The sequence below is a fragment of the Ranitomeya imitator genome, chromosome 6 (genome assembly GCF_032444005.1).
Source record: "Ranitomeya imitator isolate aRanImi1 chromosome 6, aRanImi1.pri, whole genome shotgun sequence".
Taxonomy (NCBI): Eukaryota; Metazoa; Chordata; class Amphibia; order Anura; family Dendrobatidae; genus Ranitomeya; species Ranitomeya imitator.
Genome location: NC_091287.1, coordinates 216,321,905 through 216,343,792, shown reverse-complemented (window position 1 = coordinate 216,343,792; position 21,888 = coordinate 216,321,905). Strand labels below are relative to the sequence as shown.

Genomic DNA, 21,888 nt, shown 5'->3' with positions numbered 1-21,888 from the left:
GCACATTTATTAGATGTGCCTTTTCTGGAGCTTGGCCCGGTCTACAGGGCAAGTGGGGTAATATTTGTGGGGTTGATGTAATCTTTCAGGTGACATCAAGCCCATAGCTTAGTAATGGAGAGGCGTCTATAATATCACTTTCCATTACTAATCCTATAGCTGTAATCTACTATATAATTGGCTAAGGGTCACTTCCGTCTGTCGGTCTGTCCTTCTGTCACAGTTATTCATTCGCTGATTGGTCTCGGCAGCTGCCGCGACCAATCAGCGACGGGCACAGTCTGATTAGTCCCTCCCCTACTCCCCTGCACTCACTGCTCAGCACCCGCTCCATAATCCCCTCCACTCACCGCTCAAACAGGGTTAATGGCAGCGGTAACGGCCCACGGTGTAACGCACTCCGTTACCGCTGCTATTAACCCTGTGTGTCCCCAACTATTTACTATTAATGCTGCCTATGCAGCATCAATAGTAAAAATATGTCATGTTAAAAATAATAAAAAAAACAAAACACCTGCTATACTCACCATCCGCCGCCTTTCCTGCTCCTCGCGACGCTCCCAGGACCGCTCCATGCAAGCGGCAGCTTCTGGTCCCAGGGCTGGTGTGCGACAAGGACCTGCCATGACGTCACGGTCATGTGACCGCGACGTCATCACAGGTCCTGCTCATACCAGCCCTGGGACTGGAAGCTGACCCTTGCAATGGAGCGATTCCGGGAGCGTCCAGAGGAGCGGGAAAGGCGGCGGATGGTGAGTATAGCAGGACTTCAACGGGCCTTCGGAAGGTGAGTATATGTTTATTTATTTTTTTAAGTCTCTATACTACGTGGCTCTGTGCTATATACTCCGTCGCTGTGCAATATACTATGTGGCTAGTCAATATACTACTTGCTTGGGCAATATACTACGTAACTGGGCAATATACTATGTGGCTGGGCAATATACTACGTGGCTGGGCAATATACTACATGACTGGGCAATATACTACGTGGCTGGGCAATATACTATGTGACTGGGCAATATTCTACGTGGCTGGGCAATATACTACGTGGCTGGGCAATATACTACGTGACTGGGCAATATACTACGTGACTGGGCAATATACTACGTGGCTGGGCAATATACTATGTGGCTGGGCAATATACTACGTGACTGGGCAATATACTACATCACTGGGCAATATACTACGTCGCTGGGCAATATACTACGTGGGCTGTGCAATATACTACGTGACTGGGCAATATACTATGTGGCTGGGCAATATACTACGTGACTGGGCAATATACTACGTGACTGGGCAATATACTACGTCGCTGGGCAATATACTACATGGCTGGGCAATATACTACATGGATAGGCAATATACTACATGGCTGGGCAATATACTACGTGACTGGGCAATATACTACGTCGCTGGGCAATATACTACCTGGCTGGGCAATATACTACGTGGCTGGGCAATATACTGCGTGGCTGGGCAATATACTACATAGCTGGGCAATATACTACGTCGCTGAACAATATACTAGGTGGACATACATATTCTAGAAAACTCGATGCGTTAGAATCGGGCCACCATCTAGTGTTAAATAAAGACTGAATAAAATCATTATTTGAAAAAATTACACAGACTCCTTTAACCCCTTTCTGCAAATGGACGTACTATTCCGTCCATGTGGGGTGGGCCCTACTTCCCAAGGACGGAATAGTACGCCCAGTGCGATCGGCCGCGCTCACGGGGGAGCGCGGCCGATCGCGGCCGGGTGTCAGCTGCCTATTGCAGCTGACATCCGGCACTATCAGCCAGGAGCAGTCACGGACCGCCCCCGGCACATTAACCCCCGGCACACTGCGATCAAACATGATCGCGGTGTGCCGGCGGTACAGGGAAGCATCACGCAGGGAGCGGGCTCCCTGCGGGCTTCCCTGAGACCCCCGCAGCAACGCGATGTGATCGCGTTGCTGCGAGGGTCTTACCTCCCTCCCTGCTTGCTCGAGCCCCGGATCCAAGATGGCCGCGGATCCGGGTCCTGCAGGGAGGGAGGTGGCTTCACAGAGCCTGCTTAGAGCAGGCACTGTGAAACCTGCACTGCTCTCAGACAGATCGGTGATCTGACAGAGTGCTGTGCAAACTGTCAGATCACCGATCTGTGATGTCCCCACCTGGACAAAGTAAAAAAATTAAAAAATAAATTTCTACACGTGTAAAAAACAATAAAAAAAAAAATTCCTAAATAATGAAAAAAAAATATTATTCCCATGAATTCATTTCTTTATCTAAATAAAAAAAAACAAACAATAAAAGTACACATATTTAGTATCGCTGCATCCGTAACGACCCCACCTATAAAGCTATATCACTAGTTAACCCCTTCAGTAAACACCGTAAGGAAAAAAAAAAAAACGAGGCAAAAAACAACGCTTTATTATCATACTGCCGAACAAAAAGTGGAATAACACGCGATCAAAAAGACAGATATAAATATCCATGGTACTGCTGAAAACGTCATCCTGTCCCGCAAAAAACGAGCTGCCACACAGCATCATCAGCAAAAAATTAAAAAGTTATAGTCCTCAGAATAAAGCGATTCCAATATAATTATTTTTTCTATAAAATAGTTTTTATCGTATAAAAGCGCCAAAACATAAAAAAAGATATAAATGAGGTATCGCTGTAATTGTACTGACCCGAAGAATAAAACTGCTTTATCCATTTTACCAAACGCAAAACGGTATAAATGCCTCCCCCAAAAGAAATTCATGAATAGCTGGTTTTTGGTCATTCTGCCTCACAAAAATCAGAATAAAAAGCGATCAAAAAATGTCACGTGCCCGAAAATGTTACAAATAAAAACGTCAACTCGTCCCGCAAAAAACAAGACCTCACATGACTCTGTGGACCAAAATATGGAAAAATTATAGCTCTCAAAATGTGGTAACGCAAAAAAAATTTTTTGCAATAAAAAGCGTCTTTTAGTGTGTGACGGCTGCCAATCATAAAAACCCGCTAAAAAACCTGCTATAAAAGTAAATCAAACCCCCCTTCATCACCCCCTTAGTTAGGGAAAAATTTTAAAAATGTATTTATTTAAATTTTCCCATAAGGGTTAGGGCTAGGGTTAGGGCTAGGGTTAGGGCTAGGGTTAGGGTTAGTGCTAGGGCTAGGGTTAGGGCTAGGGTTAGGGTTAGGGCTAGGGTTAGGGCTAGGGTTAGAGTTAGGGCTAGGGTTAGGGTTGGGGCTAGGGTTAGGGCTAGGGTTAGGGTTAGGGTTAGGGCTAGGGTTAGGGTTGGGGCTAGGGTTAGGGTTAGGGCTGAGGTTAAGTCTACAGTTAGGGTTGGGGCTAAAGTTAGGGTTAGGGTTTGGATTACATTTACGGTTGGGAATAGGGTTGGGATTAGGGTTAGGGGTGTGTCTGGGTTAGGGGTGTGGTTAGGGTTACCATTGAGATTAGGGTTAGGGGTGTGTTTGGATTAGGGTTTCAGTTATAATTGGGGGGTTTCCACTGTTTAGGCACATCAGGGGCTCTCCAAACGCGACATGGCGTCCGATCTCAATTCCAGCCAATTCTGCGTTGAAAAAGTAAAACAGTGCTCCTTCCCTTCCGAGCTCTCCAGTGTGCCCAAACAGGGGTTTACCCCAACATATGGGGTATCAGCGTACTCAGGACAAATTGGACAACAACTTTTGGGGTCCAATTTCTCCTGTTACCCTTGGGAAAATACAAAACTAGGGGCTAAAAATAATTTTTGTGGGAAAAAAAGGATTTTTTATATTCACGGCTCTGCGATATAAACTGTAGTGAAACACTTGGTGGTTCAAAGTTCTCACAACACATCTACATAAGTTCCTTGGGGGGTCTAGTTTCCAATATGGGGTCACTTGTGGGGGGATTCTACTGTTTAGGTACATATGGGGCTGTGCAAACGCAATGTGATGCCTGCAGACCAATCCATCTAAGTCTGCATTCCAAATGATGCTCCTTCCCTTCCAAGCTCTGCCATGCGCTCAAACGGTGGTTCCCCCCCACATATCAGGTATCAGCATACTCAGGACAAATTGGACAACAATATTTAAGGGTCCAATTTCTCCTGTTACCTTTGGAAAAATACAAAACTGGGGGCTAAAAAATAATTTTTGTGGAAAAAATTTTTTTTTTATTTGCGCGGCTCTGCGTTATAAACTGTAGTGAAACACTTGGGGGTTCAAAGCTCTCACATCATATCTAGATGAGTTCCTTAGGGGGTCTACTTTCCAAAATGGTGTCACTTGTGGGTGGTTTCTGCTGTTTAGGTACATTAGGGGCTCTGCAAACGCAATGTGACGCCCGCAGACCATTCCATCTAAGTCTGCATTCCAAATGGCGCTCCTTCCCTTCCGAGCCCTCCTATGTGCCCAAACGGTGGTTCCTCCCACATATGGGGTATCAGCGCACTCAGGACAAATTGGACAACAACTTTTGGGGTCCAATTTCTCCTGTTACCCTCGGGAAAATACAAAACTGGGGGCTAAAAAATAATTTTTGTGGGAAAAAATTTTTGTTTTATTTTTACGGCTCTGCATTATAAACTTCTGTGAAGCCCTTGGTGGGTCAAAGTGCTCACCACACATCTAGATAAGTTCCTTAGTGGGTCTACTTTCCAAAATGGTGTCACTTGTCAGGGGTTTCAATGTTCCCATCTCAATTCCTGTCAATTTTGCATTGAAAAGTCAAACGGCACTCCTTCCTTCCGAGCTCTCCCATGCGCCCAAACAGTGGTTTACCCCCACATATAGGGTATCAGCACACTCAGGACAAATTGTACAACAACTTTTGGGGTCCAATTTCTTCTCTTACCCTTGGGAAAATAAAAAATTGGGGGCAAAAAGATCATTTTTGTGAAAAAAAAGGATTTTTTATTTTTACGGTTCTGCATTATAAACTTCTGTGAAGCACTTGGTGGGTCAAAGTGCTCACTACACCTCTAGATAAGTTCCTTAGGGGGTCTACTTTCCAAAATGGTGTCATTTGTGGGGGGTTTCAATGTTTAGGCACATCAGGGGCTCTCCAAACGCAACATGGCGTCCCATCTCAATTCCAGTCAATTTTTCATTGAAAAGTCAAATGGCGCTCCTTCGCTTCCGAGCTCTGTCATGAGCCCAAACAGTGGTTTACCCCACATGCCGGGTATCGGCGTACTCAGGACAAATTGTACAACAAAGTTTGGGGTCCAATTTCTCCTGTTACCCTTGGTAAAATAAAACAAATTGGAGCTGAAGTAAATTTTTTGTGAAAAAAGTTAAATGTTCATTTTTATTTAAACATTCCAAAAATTCCTGTGAAACACCTGAAGTGTTAATAAACTTCTTGAATATGGTTTTGAGCACCTTGAGGGGGTGCAGTTTTTAGAATGGTGTCACACTTGGGTATTTTCTATCATATAGACCCCTCAAAATGACTTCAAATGAGATGTGGTCCCTAAAAAAAAAGGTGTTGTAAAAATGAGAAATTGCTGGTTAACTTTTAACCCTTATAACTCCCTAACAAAAAAAAATTTTGGTTCCAAAATTGTGCTGATGTAAAGTAGACATGTGGGAAATGTTACTTATAAAGAATTTTGTGTGACATATCTCTGTGATTTAATTGCATAAAAATTCAAAGTTGGAAAATTGCGAAATTTTAAAAATTTTCATCAAATTTCCATTTTTTTCACAAATAAACGCAGGTAATATCAAAGAAGTGTTACCACTATCATGAAGTACAATATGTCTCGAGAAAACTTTGTCAGAATCACCGGGATCCGTTGAAGCGTTCCAGAGTTATAACCTCATAAAGGGACAGTGGTCAGAATTGTAAAAATTGGCCCGGTCCATAACGTGCAAACCACCCTTGGGGTAAAGGGGTTAATGTTCTAAATTAAACCATATTTACTGTAACACCTAATTCCCTGACGCCCTCGATTTCCTGTAATTTAACTAAAATAATAAACTAGAAGTATACCATACCTGTCCATCGTTGTGTCCCATGCTGTAATCCAAGTTTAGAGGCTAAATAGTTTTAAACCAGGACAATGCCAAGATATGACCGTCCGGGCTGAAAACACTGGTGAATGAACAACTGAGAGCACAGCATCATTCACCAGCGGTGACATCATCACAGCCGGCCTGTACTGAGGTGACCTCTGGACTGTGGGAAAAAGCTTCAGCATCAGCCGCTGGGGAACAGCGCTTACTGTAATGCTTCTTCCCGGCGGCCGTCCGTGTCACACGGAGAACATCAAAGTGTGTTCTCGATGTTCATGTGTGCGGGAGGGAAGCTTTGCCGTCCATTCTGACAGCAAAAAACAGACATGTCAGCGTGTTTTGCCCATGGACACATAGTCCGTGGAAACACACTGACATTTGCACAGACCCATTCGTACGTGTCTCCGGTACATGTGAAAACTATCACCACACGTACTGGAGTTACGGACGTGTGAAAGGGGCCTAACAGACAGTATTTTTTTTAGAGAAAAAGCCAGAACTTGATATATCATACTTTTCCTTCTTTTTGGAATCATTTATGTCTTCGGTTCAACTGGCAAAGCAACTACATGTACAATTTCTGGTTTAGAATAGTTAATTATATTAATTTCAGTTAAAGTCAATAGTATTTTCTCTGTACCCCCTACAGTTCAGAGCTGGCTTCACAACATTTGTAATCATAATAAATTCAGCCAGCAGAATAATCCAAAAACACATCCTGCTTTTCTAGTTTCCCAGTGGTACTATATATATGAATGTATGTGATACAGATATCATTAAGACCAAAAAACAACTAATTGCATTGACAGACACATTGCTTATGTTTGCTAATAACAGATTTTCCTTAGTTTAAAAAAAAAATTGAAAACCAAATTTCTAGCTGCACATAGAGCGTGAGTAAAGAATAAAGCAAATGTGCCATAACTTCATTTTTACGGCCCAGAATTACTTTTTTTTACATAACTGTGGGTTCAATGGCTACCTGCAATACACCGGGTTTTATATCACACTGTTTTCAAATAAAGCCTCACGCAGATATACTTAGTGTTGTACTGAGTGAGATATGTGGCCTCATTGTACCTCTGTAAGCCATCAATCTTATATAAGGAGGAAACCAAGATTTGCTTCTCTTTTATTCCGTATGAATCCAACAAAAAAAATAATGAAAAGCTCAATAAAATGCAAAGTTAGGGGCGTTTTACAGACAGCAGCTATTGCAAATATGCAAAATCTTTGGAGGCACCTTACCTGCATTGCTGCAGCTTTGGTATGCTAAAAATATGTAGACTGTTAGTTGGATAATATTAAACACATCAAACCACTGCACTTTTGTGACATTTTTTTCACACTCGTGTGTTTCGTTGTCTTGGTTTATTTTTCATAAAACAATATGTACTAGGTGTAGCAGTTTTTTTCATGCAGTTTGCCAAAGGCTTTTCTATAGGAAAGAAAATATATGAGAAAAAAAATATTTAAAAATGGATTCAAATTCCAGATTTTACTGTAAGACAGAAAAAAACTACAAAGAAAAATTGTGTGCAAAGAAAAATTATGTCAATATTCTCATGTATGAAAATGTGCTATTTTTTCTGCAGGTGTCTACGCTAAAATTCACAATAGTAATTTGCTTTGATGAATGTGTTTTATTACATTATTATAATGCAGATTCACTCGGATTCTCCAAATAAAAACACTGTTTTTTTATGAATGTAATCAGGCTGAAGATAAAAGATAGTTAAAAAGCATCAAAAAGCATATTTCTACAGCTTTACTAAACGCACAGTGGGTGTAAGTTTTCACAAAATCAAACCCACTTTGCTTGAACCGTTAAATGCACTAGATTTTCTGTGGTTACATTATGTGGAAATATGGCGTAAATATACTTTGGAGACAGGAGGGTCCGTGGGTGCTCTCATCCTTTGGTCCGACTGTCTTTAAAAAGACTGCATGGACCAGGACTCATCCCACTTAAAGGGACACTGTCACCTGAATTTGGAGGGAACAAACTTCAGCCATGGAGACGGGGTTTGGGGGTTTTTGATTCACCCTTTCCTTACCCGCTGGCTGCATGCTGGCTGCAATATTGGATTGAAGTTCATTCTCTGTTCTCCATGGTACACGCCTGCGCAAGGCAAGATTGCCTTGTGCAGGCATGTACTACGGAGGACAGAGAATGAACTTCAATCCAATATTGCAGCCAGCATACAGCCAGCGGGTAAGGAAAGGGTGAATCAAAAACCCCCAAACCCCGCCTCCATGGCTGAAGATTGTTCCCTCCAAATTCAGGTGACAGTGTCCATTTAACACTTTTTTCCCATGGGCAGAATACTACTCAGACAACACTGAGGATGGGTAACACAATGGGGTGATAGTTTATTGGATCACCAACAGTCAATAACATATAGTACACTCCCAGCAAGTACATACAATGATGCAAATGACAGAATTTCACCCTTTTCCTGGCTTGCCGGGTATAAGAACATCTGTGACTTCAGGGTTCAAGGGCAAACTACCCCAACCAGTACCACTCCGCTTTTTTTGCGCTAAACATGTGGAGTTTTTAATTCTTTGAAAATAAACTTTGAAGAATTTTAAACAGCGGTGCCTTCTACTGATGAGCGAACGTGCGCGCCACTACTCGGTACTCGCCTGAGTATCACTGTGCTCAGTGTACTCGGCGAGCACCAAGCATTTCCGGGATTATTCGGTGGGAGGTCAGGTCTCCTCCTTTTAATTTTGGTGCTTTTTAGAGCACCAATGAACATGCAGAGATTGTCTGCCATGCACTGTAACACAGCAGCCATCTTTGTTATGGTATTACAGTGATTGGCTGGCCACACTGCGTCATCAGGTCTATAAGAGACCTGGCGCTGCCCTGCTCGCCGCTTTTTGCTCCGGACTTAACTAGTGTAGAAAGAGCTACTGCTGAGATAGTGTCAGATTCGGTTTTTGATTAGTTAAGGTACCTTCACACTGAACAACATTACAACGATAACGATAGCGATCCGTGACATTGCAGCATCCTGGATAGCGATATCGTTGTGTTTGACAGGCAGCAGCGATCTGGATCCTGCTGTGACATCGCTGGTCGGAGCTAGAAGGCCAGAACTTTATTTCATCGCTGGATCACCCGTTGACATCGCTGAATCGGCGTGTGTGACGCCGATCCAGCAATGTGTTCACTGGTAACCAGGGTAAACATTGGGTTACTAAGTGCAGGGCTGCGCTTAGTAACCCGATGTTTACCCTGGTTACCATTGTAAATGTAAAAAAGAAAACACTAAATACTTACATTCCGGTGTCTGTCACGTCCCTCGCCATCAGCTTCCCGCACTGACTGTGAGCGCCGGCCGTAAAGCACAGCGGTGACGTCACCGCCGTGCTCTGCTTTACGGCCGGCCGGCGCTCACAGTCAGTGCGGGAAGCTGACGGCGAGTGACGTGACAGACACCGGAATGTAAGTATGTAGTGTTTGTTTTTTTACATTTACAATGGTAACCAGGGTAAACATCGGGTCACTAAGCGCGGCCCTGCGCTTAGTAACCCGATGTTTACCCTGGTTACCCGGGGACTTCGGCATCGTTGGTCGCTGGAGAGCTGTCTGTGTGACAGCTCTCCAGCGACCACACAAGGACTTTCCAACGATCACGGCCAGGTCGTATCGCTGGTCGTGATCGTTGGAAAGTTGCTGAGTGTGACGGAACCTTTAGTGTTAGTCTACTAGTGTTCAATCCACAAATCCTGATAAACCAACAGTCCTTTTTAGGGCTAATTCGGTGATACATAGATTGCAGTGCTAGGTAGGCAGGGGAGTCTGTGCACGTATCCACATCAGTGCAAGGCATGCAGGCACTGTATGTGAGTATATAAATCTCACTGGATACATCAAAAGGCACCATTACTGTCTGGGGCTCCCTATTTTATATGTACATAGCTGCCAGGATCTGTGGCTAGGATTTTTTTTCTTTGCATCTTATACCTGCTAATTTTATTACAAAGCAATCCATAGCCCCCTTTTTTCTACATTTATTTGCTTGGTCACACTGCAGACTACAGCCAGGTCATTTCAATACAAGAGCATGAAAATCTAACAATTTAAAACATTTTTTTTGTCCCAGGCATCAGATGTGAGTGCGCAGAAAATTCTGGACTTTTTTTTGTACTATAGTATTTTTTGGAGTGTCTTACAACATTTTTGGACACCATTTTGCTGACCCAAAAAATCTTTAGCTGTCCCAAACATATTTAGCAACAGTTCTTATATTTATCACTGTGATTTGTACACCACATGCATCGCATATCATTGCGCTAAATATTTTACAATTTTAGTACTCCAATGTTTTTTTTAGCGTCATAGTCTACCTATGACACAATTTTGGAGGGCCCAAAAAAATCAAGGCCACATTTTGATCAGTATGTTATCTCTGTCCGATGCCTGGTCTATCTGTGGTCTCCAAATACTTGCTTGTCAGGCATACATTCCACTATTTTGTCTGTCTACTACCCTTGGTCTATACAGTATTTTGTGGTTAAAAAAAAAATTAAAAAACTCCAGGCCACATATTGAAAGTCTGTTATCTACATCCAATGCCTGGTCTATCTGTGGTCTCCTAATACTTGCTTTTCAGACATACATTCCAGTTTTTTGTCTGTCTGCTACCCTTGGTCTATACAGTATTTTGTGGTTAAAAAATGTAAAAAACCTCCAGGTCTGTTATCTCTGTCCGACGCCTGGTCTATCTGTGGTCTCCAAATACTTGATTTTCAGGCACACAATCCAGTTTTTTGTCTGTCTGCTACCCTTGGTCTGTACAGTATTTTGTGGTTAAAAAATTTAAAAACCTCCAGGTCACATATTACAACAGTCTGTTATCTCTGTCCGACACCTGGTCTATCTGTGGTCTCCAAATACTTGCTTTTCAGGCACACATTCCAGTTTTTTGTCTGTCTGCTACCCTCGGTCTATACAGTACATTCCACTTTTTGGCATTGTGTTAGCCTACTTCATGACATTACTTTTCTTTTCAAAAAATTAAGAAAAGGACACACATTGAACATAGTGGTTTCTCTGTCAGATGCCTCCTCTATCTGTTGTTTAAAAATTGTTGCATTTTACTGCTCCTTTTACTGGTTTTGGTGTGTCTTACCCTAGTTATTAATACAATTTGTTAAATACAAAATCAAAATATTACCAACATTCCACTGGATTAGTGGATATGGAGAAAGGAACCATACAGGGTGATTACACACAGCCCAGCCTCATGTCGTCCCAATATGGATTGGTACACAATGAGGAAGAGGAGGAAGAACATGAGCTAATTTCATGTGCTATAGATGGTACTACAAGAATAGCTGTCATACCGTCTGTTCAGCGTGGATGGCCTGAAGACAGGGAGGAGGACAATGAGGAGGAGGAGGACAGCATGGTCAGTAGTCCTGTTGGTGAGGACATGGAAGTTTTGCCTGTTAGCTGTCTGACATGCATGGCTGACTTTATGTTGCACTGCATTTCCCGTGACCCTCGCATTATTAAAATTTTCAGTGACACTCATTACTGGTTGGTGACACTTCTAGACCCTCGCTACAAGGAGAACTTTCAATCTCTACTTCCATAGAGAGACAGGTATACTAAAATGTTGCAATACCACAGGTCCCTTCTAGTGGTAAAAAAAATTCCCATCTAAGAACGCTGGCAGCAGATGTCAGAGTTTGTTGTACAACCAAGGAGTAAAGGGGAAAGAGACATAGGTACAATACAGCACAGGCAGGGGAACAAAGTTCTAGGACAGTTTTCTCAGAGCCTCCCATCGTGCCGGCACAGAGGCAAGGGGTGCTGTGACAAGAAGTGCATTGTTTGGGAAGATGCTGAGGGAGTACCTTGCTGATCATACAAACATCCTCTGTGATTCCTCTGTGTCTTTTAATTATTGAGTATCCAAGCTGGACACATGGCATGAACTGGCTCTCTATACCTTGGAGGTCCTGGCCTGCCCTGATGCTAGCATTCTGTCAGAGCGGGTTTTTAGTGCCACTGGCATTATAACACTGGAATTATAACTGATAAGCGCATCCGCCTATCAACTGAACATGCTGACAGGCTGACTCATAAAAATTAACAAGGTCTGGATTGGGCAAGACTTCTGTACTCCACTGAATGAAAACAGTGAAACATAGCCTCAAATACATTGTCTTTTTTGGGGAGGTGTATTCTCATGCACATCTTCACAACAACACATGGGTATACGCTTTCTGATTTGGTCTGTTTGGTGTTATCCTCCTCCTTATCCTCATCCATCATCCAGAACCACTATAACACCAGGGTGAACGTATTCCATGATGTTACTCAATTTTTGTGCAAGGGTGTGTTTATGATGCCTGTTACTAATTTGAAACAAAAAAAAAATTTACTCCCCCAGGAGGAAATATTTGTCAGCCCATACACTTAGTGTATGGGCATTACCAGTGTAGGAGACCTGCTCCTTTAACCCCTTCATGACCTTGGGATTTTTCGTTTTTCCGTGTTCGTTTTTCACTCCCCTCTTTCCCAGAGCCATAACTTTTTTATTTTTCCGTCAATTTGGCCATGTGAGGGCTTATTTTTTGCGGGACGAGTTGTACTTTTGAACGACATCATTGGTTTTAGCATGTCGTGTACTAGAAAACGGGAAAAAAATTCCAAGTGCGGTGAAATTGCAAAAAAAGTGCAACCCCACACTTGTTTTTTGTTTGGCTTTTTTGCTAGGTTCACTAAATGCTAAAACTGACCTGCCATTATGATTCTCCAGGTCAGTACGAGTTCATAGACACCTAACATGACTAGGTTATTTTTTATCTAAGTGGTGAAAAAAAATTCCAAACTTTGCTAAAAAAAAAAAAATAATAATTGCGCCATTTTCTGATACTCGTAGCGTTTCCATTTTTCGTGATCTGGGGTCGGTTGAGGGCTTATTTTTTGCATGCCGAGATGATGTTTTTAATGATAGCATTTTGGTGCAGATACGTTCTTTTGATCGCCCGTTATTGCATTTTAATGCAATGTCGCGGTGACCTAAAAAACGTAATTCTGGCATTTCGAATTTTTTTCTCGCTACGCTGTTTAGCGATCAGGTTAATGCTTTTTTTTTAGTTGATAGATCGGGCGATTCTGAGCGCGGCGATACCAAATTTGTGTAGATTTGAATTTTTTTTATTGATTTATTTTGATTGGAGCGAAAGGGGGGTGATTTAAACTTATATTTTTTTTATTTTTTTCACATTTTTTTAAACTTTTTTTTTTACTTTTGCCATGCTTCAATAGCCTCCATGGGAGGCTAGAAGCTGGCACAACGCGATCGGCTCTGCTACATAGCAGCGATCTGCTGATCGCTGCTATGTAGCAGAAATGGAGGTGCGCTGTGAGCGCCGACCACTGGGTGGCGCTCACAGCCACCGGTGATCAGTAACCATAGAGGTCTCTAGGACCTCTATGGTTACCATCCAGACGCATCGCCGACCCCCGATCATGTGACAGGGGTCGGCGATGATGTCATTTCCGGCCGGCCGGAAGCGGTAGTTAAAAGCCGCTGTCTGTGTTTGACAGCGGCATTTAACTAGTTAATAGGTGCGGGCAGATCGCGATTCTGCCCACGCCTATTACGGTCACATGTCAGCTGTTCAAAACAGCTGACATGTCCCGGCTTTGATGCGGGCTCACCGCGGAGCCCTGCATCAAAGCAGGGGATCTGACCTCGGATGTACTATCCCGTCCGAGGTCAGATAGGGGTTAAACTGGGCCTATTTTTAATAAGGCCTGCCACCACGTCCCTTCATCCACCGCCAATATAACACCAGGGTGAACGTGATCTATGCTGCTACAGCCAGTCTATTTTTGGGCAAGAGTGTCTATGATCCCCATAAAAAATGTTTAAAAAATGTACCCCCATGGGGAAATGTTTGTCAGCTCATGCACTTAGTGTATGGGCATTAGGAGACTAGGAGACCCACTCCTCTTAATTGGGCTTATTTTTAATGAGGCCTTCCTCCACGTCTCATCATCCACCGCCACTAGATAACCTGGGTGAACGTGTTCTATGCTGCTACAGCCAGTCTATTTTTTGGCAAGGGTGTCTATGATCCCCATAAAAGTTTTTTTTAAATGTATTTCCCCCCCCTCCCCCGGGGAAATGTTTGTCATCCCATAAACTTAGTGTATTGGCATTACAAGTCTAGGAGTCCCGCTCCTTTAAATTCGGCCTATTTTTTAATGAGGCCTTCCTCCATGTCTCATCATCCACCGCCACTATAACGCCAGGGTGAATGTGTTCTATGCTGCTACAGCCAGTCTATTTTTGGGTAAGGGTGTCTTTGATCCCCATAAAAAAAATTTTAAAAATATACCCCCCGGGGAAATGTTTGTCAGCCCAAGCGCTTTATGTATGGGCATTACGAGTCTAGGAGACATGCTCCTTTAAATTGGGCCTATTTTTTTTAAATAGGCCTTCCATCACGTCTCATCATCCACCACCACTAGTTCACCAAGGTGAACGTGTTCTATGCTGCTACAGCCAGTCTATTTTTTGCAAGGGTGTCTATGATCCCAATAAAAAAATTTTTAAAAATGTACCCCCCCTGGGAAAATGTTTGTTAGCCCATACACTTAGTGTATGAGCATTACGAGTGTAGGAGACCCGCTCCTTTGTAATGGGACAGTTTTTTTATGAGGCCCTCCTCCATGTTTCTTCCAAGGGGGGATTGGGGTGCGTGCAAATTTGGGTCAAGGTGGCCCTTGCATTCAATGCATAAGGAAACAGTATGGCAGGACCAACTGAAGAATGTGAAGTGGATTTTCCTGTGGCCATCCAGTACCTGGGTTCAAAGGCTTATTGGGGTGCATATGACTTGGTAGCAGGGCAGGCCTTGCAATCAATGCACAAGAAAACAGTATAGGAGTACAAAATTAATAATGTGAAGTGGCTTTTCCTATGGCCATCCAGTACCTGGATTCAAAGGATTCTTGGGGTGCATATGACTTGATAGCAGGGCAGACCTTGCATTCAATGCAACATTTTTTCAGGAAGCCCTCTTCTACCTCTCGTGAAAGGAGTATTGGGGTGCGTCGTATTTCTTGGCATCCTAGCCACTCACTGCATAGGCAATAACAGCATTAGGAGACCCACTGTTTAATAATGGCCCTTTAAGAATATTAATACCGCTTGATGCCCCTCTAAAAATAGGCTTTGTGACTTTAAGAGTCCCTCCTTCATAAATGAAACAAGATGCGTCTCCTAATGTGTCACACACCATATGGCCAGCTAGGGTTGTTAAATGTTACAATGACATTTCCCAGTGAATGCATTTGTATTGGTTGAAAGCAATGTTAAAATTGAAAAACGCATCAAAAACGCTGCGTGTTAACATAGCCCAAGTGATGGAGGAACATTTTGGTCTGGGGTTAATTATTTTGCCTTATATAGAAGTCCCTGGAAAGGATGTACCTTAACATATTTCGCAGCAAAATTCATTTTGGTTTCTTTTTTTATGTTTTTTGGTGCACCTGTAAAAATGGCGTGGAACTCTGACAAAATTGTTTACAGCTGTGTCCTAGGAGTCAGAAATGCTTCCATGATGTTCCCATGTAATGTAGGTAAAAATGCTCGGGTTTCCCATAGACTTACATTGGGCTCGGTGCTCGGGTCGAGTACCCGAGTATTCCAAATTGCTTGACCCGAGCAACGAGCATCCGAGCATTTTAGTGCTCGCCCATCACTAGTGCCTTGCTCTTTCTTACTTTTTGGGGGCACCCCACTTTTGGAGGGCACATACAAAGAGGAGGTAGCAGCAATTAGCTGGCAGAGACCATTGAGATATGTGGCCAGGTGATCTGATTGTCCAAACTGGAGTTCTCCAGACATCTCCATACATTCAGTGATGGACAGTGAATCAAATCTGTATTCCTCTGGTTGGTGTCATGTTTCCCTGGCTGCTATTTTGTAGAATCTTTCTGTAGAAGGAGATGGGTCACTTTTTATACCCACAGCTGTCCTTCAATAGTTTCAGAACAACAAGCTGAATGGACTGATGCAATTGGTAAACAACATACTAACAAGCATTGATTGTTCAATTAACTTGCGTCTTTGCCCCTCAAGGATAACAGAACAATAAGCTGTTGGGGCTTATACAATAGGTAATCAGCAGCCATTCAACAAATCAGCAAACATAACTTCAACCTATATTAAGAATCACTGTTCAGACTCATGAAAAATAGATCATGTCCCTGGACCTACTGAATATACATTGTAGTACGGTGGTGTTCCCACTGTGCGGTAAAACCAACATTGACACACACAAACCCTTGCTGCTGGGTTTTTAAATGGAATCCGTGGCCATAAGCCACTTCTAAGGCTTGGCTGGAGGGAGTGAACCACCCCACTGCCATCCTGTAGTTCACTCCAAAAAGAAAAGCCCATGCCGGTTTTTCTTAAATCTGCCTTGGCCAAATAGCTTTTCCAAGACCAAACTTACTTTTATTCTGCACTGCAAGCATAGCTTTGTCTGTGACTGTGTAGGGGATGTGATAGTTTGATGCCTTGTTCTCCTTTAAGCCACTGTCCACTTGTCATGTGATACTGCTACATTATTCAATGTATTATCACTGTTATCCATGTATGGTACTGCTACACATTTAAAGTGTATTATCATGGTTAGGTACAGGTACTGCTACACCCTAGGTGTATTACCTCTAAGAGCTTAATGTATAATATGTTGTCATGCCATTGTTCACATGTACTGTTTTCTTAGGGAAAGTGAAGGACCCCGGGCTAGTATAGTGTTAGAGGAGTAGTTCCCCAAGTTTGCCACTAGATGGGGGCATTATCGTAAATAATTAGCATAGGAAGGGCACTTTGGGAATAAGATAGAGAGAGCTTCCTGCTTTAGTTCAGTTGGGGAAGGGTGCCCGTGTAGCTCACAGGGCTGGCTGGCCAGGGCACATCGTGCCCTACAACATTCACCTTAGAAGAGTGGGCCCAGCAGAAAGTATCCATGGGGCCGGAGAGTTACAGCACACACAGCAGCAGCATTTACGGTGCAGAATTAGTGGGTCTGCAGTTGTCATCAGAAGGAAGAGCTAAGCAGAACGGGAACAAGGGATCCAAGATGTGGCAGATCTTTGCATGGGCTGCCATTCTCAGGACCTGGGCGAAACGGCAGGGAATGTTCCCACGGAAGGCAGAGGTACTGGACATTGAGGACATTGAGGGACCGCATAGTACGGACCATCCCGGTGACAGGTTAGCAACAGTGAGAAGAGGCAAGGGAAAGCATTGCCAATTGTTATGAATGACTGTGCCCTGGATAATGCTGTGATAAGTAAAGAAGTTGAAGTTAAAGTGAAGCCGGACTGTGAATCTTTAATTGTGGAACCGTCTGTGGAGGACACACTCTCGTACCTGGAGAACCCAGATGACGTTGAGGAACAGCACTGACTTACTCAGAGCAGAAAGCATGATCTGGTGTCGGGAGGGGACCAGGGGATGATTGCAGGGTTACTGACGGCCATGACTATGGCCCTGGCCCCAGCTTCCCCCGAACCCTACAACTGCAATGCATTCCAGCGGCTCAATATGCTTAGTTCTGTAGTCTAGTTCTGCTATATGCATCATGCTTTAGTAGTTATTTTGTTAAAGGGCCACTGTCACCCCCCTCCAGCGATTATAAACTAAAAGAGCCACCTTGTGCAGCAGTAATGCTGCATTCTAACAAGGTGACTCTTTTAGTTTTGTGTTCATGTATTACTAAAATAAAGCGTTTTGAAATGTTTCAAAAATACCTGTCTTTGTCCATGGAGGCGGGTCTGAAGCCTCCTCTGTGAAGCCCCCAACTGCCGTCACTCATCTCTTCTAGGGCAATGGTCGCCACCCCCTGCGCGCTGTTTTCTTCTGAAATCCGGCGCCTGCGCTGTGCATGCCTGCCTGGGGCAGGCACAGTGAGAATTGCCCATCATAGATCTCAGATGCCGGGTTCCTGCCTGCGCCTGTGCGGGCAGTGCGGCCACCCTGTTACTGAATCCCCACCCCACACTGTGTTATGCATTATGCACAGTGCGGGGCTGGGATTCCTGGGCATGCGCACTGCGCTTGTCAGACGCTCCCCCAGGTTCCCCGCCTTCCAGCATCGGTCTGTGCAGGAATCTGCCCAGGAATCCCAGCCCCGCACTGTGCATAATGCATAACACAGTGTGGGGCGGGGATTCAGTAACAGGGTGGCCGCACTGTCCGCACAGGCGCAGGCAGGAACCCGGCATCTGAGAGCTACGACGGCCAATTCTCACTGCGCCTGCCCCAGGCAGGCACGCACAGCGCAGGCGCCGGATTTCAGAAGAAAACAGCGCGCAGGGGGCGGCGACCATCGCCCCAGAAGAGATGAGTGACTGCAGTTGGGCGCTTCACAGAGGAGGCTTCAGACCCGCCTCCATGGACAAAGACAGGTATTTTTGAAAAGTTTCAAAACGCTTTATTTTAGTAATACATGAACACAAAACTAAAAGAGCCACCTTGTTAGAATGAAGCATTACTGCTGCACAAGGTGGCTCTTTTAGTTTATAACGGCTGGAGGGGGGTGACAGTGGCCCTTTAATTGATTATAACTCCTAACTTAAGATGAGTGGATCGATCCCCAGTGGATCGATTCTCGGAGGATCAACTTTGATTTAATTATTGTTACACAATTTCAAACACTTTGAGATTCATTTCACAAATATCACAAATAAAAACTTTCCTGACGACATTTCCCACACTGCTGAAGCATTAGACAGCAGCCTAATGACATTATGCATGGATGAGTGAACTTCCCCATAATGCTCCAAAGTTATGAAATCGCAAAATCTATCCCAGTTTATCAAGCCGATTATTATACCTTAAACTACGATGGCAAGTACCTGAGCTATCAAAGATGGAGCACGAGCTGAGTGCAGGACTGACAGTTTGTATTATTCTTATGGTCTCGCTGTCTAATAGATGCAAATTGAATTTTTGGGCAAAATTCAGCAAAACCTTCACACTTCAAGACATCTGCTCATCTCTATAGTTGATGGATAGCACTTTTGTATAGAAGTCACTTTGTATTGCATGGTTGGTGCAACATGATAGTAGGGCAGATTATATGAGATATGCACATAATGTCCAAGGATATGTAAAATGAAATGCTAAGATAAGAAACCCAGGCATACTGCTGGACAAGAGGAATGGTTCCCCTGATATAAATATGTATGTGTCATGCTGCCAGTGAGCAGAATTTTGGCATCAGCTCAGCACAAAGGATGAATGCCTTGTTTTCATTTCACTAGCGCGCTCCCCTAACAAACATCACCAATATCCATTTGCGTTTGGTAACAACACAGTTGTTCATTCTGTCGGCCTGTGATGAGCGAGGCCTTCTGCCTTTGTGTGTCACTGACCCCCATGTCTGCCTTCTTCTAGAGAAGCTGGAAGGATGCAGGAGAAAGTCATGTAATGAAGTTAGCACTCTTGACCTGTAGTAGCAGATGTTTAATAGTATGGGTCCCTGGAGGACAATGCAGGTAAATGAGATGGATACAAGCACATCTATTTCCCTTGCAATATACGTGACACCCACCTTGAGCAGGATAACACGACCAATCTATGGGGGCGACTAGCTGCTCAGTATTAAACTGTAATTGCATTGTGCAGTTCATGTCGCTGACAATGTTTAGGGTGTTACAGACTTGCTCCTCTGCCTGGAGGAATGAATTGTAATTGTAGATTTCGCATTTCACAAGACACAAGTGGGCTGATTCTTTCTCATCCATGTTCCACAGGCTCCTTTTATTTTATCTGGTGATCAGGGAAGGAGCAGTGTGTGCATATAAATGAATGCCATGAGAATGAGCTATTTCATGCAAGCATAAACGGCGGCATTCATTCTTTTGGGGAGATTGTCCGAAATAACCCAATATCATATTTGCGAGATCATCCCAAAGGAGATGGACAGCTTTGTGGTGATGACTCTATATACCGCAACACAGATTCTTTTCTGATTCCACAGAACCAAGACTCAGCTGAACTTCAGGTAATACAATCATATATATATGGCTTGTGGCTAAAGAAATGCAGGATGTGTAATAATCAATTCCAAAAAGAGTAGGTGAAGGGATTGTGTTTGCCCTATAACGGATATGTCGGAAATATACAGACTATCAAATCAGGTATTTTTGAATTGTTCAAATTTATGTAATCTTTTCATTAAGTTGTGTGAGACTAACTGTGCTGTTTCCACCCAAACATATCTCACCTTATGGCTGAGGAGTACAGTAGAACATGGAATATAGGCATCGTGAAGGGTGAAATTATCAGTCATTTCATTGCTTCTATCTTATGCTAATTTCACATCATATTAAAAAAGCTAAAGAACACTTATGTGCATGTGATCCATATTGGCATGTATGGAGTAGGAGCTGGAGAAAGTTCAGGGCACCCGATATTAGGCTTCTGTTTGGATCTTTTGCTAGTGGTGGTAGTATTGTGACATGAAGGAAACATGTGCTTTCAGAAACAAAAATGCCTTAGAGGCAATGAGAAGATTTTGTAAACTTCAGAAATAAGTAGAAATGTTTGCATTTCTTAGCATTTCTATGTGGATTTCTTTCATTTTATGATCCATGGTGGACAGAAAAGTATTTTGAATAAGAGTTGACATATTGTCAATACATTGCCTTTCCTCACATTGAAAGGTGATCTTGTCTGACTCAGCAGCTCCTATGATTGTAGTGGGGGAGTAACAGTATATGAAAAACTGCATCATGTTTATCATCCTTTGAAATCTTTAAAGTGAACCTGTCATGTGAGTGATGCTGCCCAAACAATGGGAAGCATGAAACAGAGCTCATCAGAAAATTTCAGAGAAACTATAGCTAGAAGATCTATCCAGAGGCAGCGCTTGACTAGCCACATCTTATGCAATATTTTCTCTGAAATGCTAGGATGTTTAAGAGAAAATGTGCCTGGCTGCAATTGTGCAGCTGGACTCTGATTCATGCTGCTCATGGTTTGGATAGTGTGAACTCTTGGCAGGTTCCTTTGAAATCCATTGATCCATGGTGCGTGACCATATCTGGTCTCAGTCTGTAATCCAAGGTAAACTAAACTGAGCTAAGTGCATAGATTGTAGCATCTTTTGCTAAAATAGCTTCTCCACATAATTTTTTATTATTAATAACCCAAAACAAAATACTGAATTTTCATGAGATAACTGTTTTCCAGCTGCATAACATTTACATGAGCCTGTCAGGCTAGTCACTCCTAACCAATCTGTCTCATACAGTTTAGGGTCTCAGCTTGGAGCTATACTGGCAATTAGGGTTGAGCGAAAGGGATCGGACAAATTCAAAAATCGCCAACTTTCGGCAAAGTCGGGTTTCATGAAACCCGACCCGATCCTAGTGTGGGATTGGCCATGAGGTCGCCGATCTGCGCGCAAAAGTTGCGTTTCATATGACACTTTCAGCGCCATTTTTCAGCCAATGTAGGAGGACACAGAGTGTGGGCAGCGTGATGACATAGGTCTCGGTCCCCACCATCTTAGAGAAGGGCATTACAGTGATTGGCTTGCTTTCTGTGGCGTCACAGGGGCTATAAAGGGGCATGCACGCCGACCGCCATCTTACTTCTGCCGATCTTAGCATAGGGAGAGGTTGCTGCAGCTTCATCAGAAGAAGGGATATAGTTTTCTGCATCAGCTCTGTAGCTTATTAGGCTGCCTTATAAGGCTCCTTGATAGCTGCATTGCTGTTTGCATGCTGCTGTGCAAGCCAACTGCTTTTTTAAAAGCAAAAATCCTGTTGCTCCTTTCTGCACAGTTATCTTGTTTCTTTGTCCACACTTTTGTGTGCAG

At 43.4% G+C, this 21,888-nt stretch overlaps 1 protein-coding gene across 5 annotated transcripts in view; it reads left to right on the top strand.

Annotated features, from left to right (window-relative positions):
- Positions 1–21,888, top strand: part of LOC138642361 (poly(rC)-binding protein 3-like) — a 1,684,203-nt gene that overhangs the window by 1,279,412 nt on the left and 382,903 nt on the right. Inside the window, exon 1 of one of the 5 annotated variants that reach the window (XM_069730484.1) lies at positions 19,835–20,067. The exons of 3 other annotated variants lie outside the window; for them this stretch is intronic. The gene's annotated coding sequence lies outside the window, so the exon portion shown is untranslated. Of the gene's footprint in view, positions 1–19,834; positions 20,068–21,888 lie in introns of those variants that run through there. One more of the 5 variants, XM_069730480.1, reaches the window with a different exon arrangement.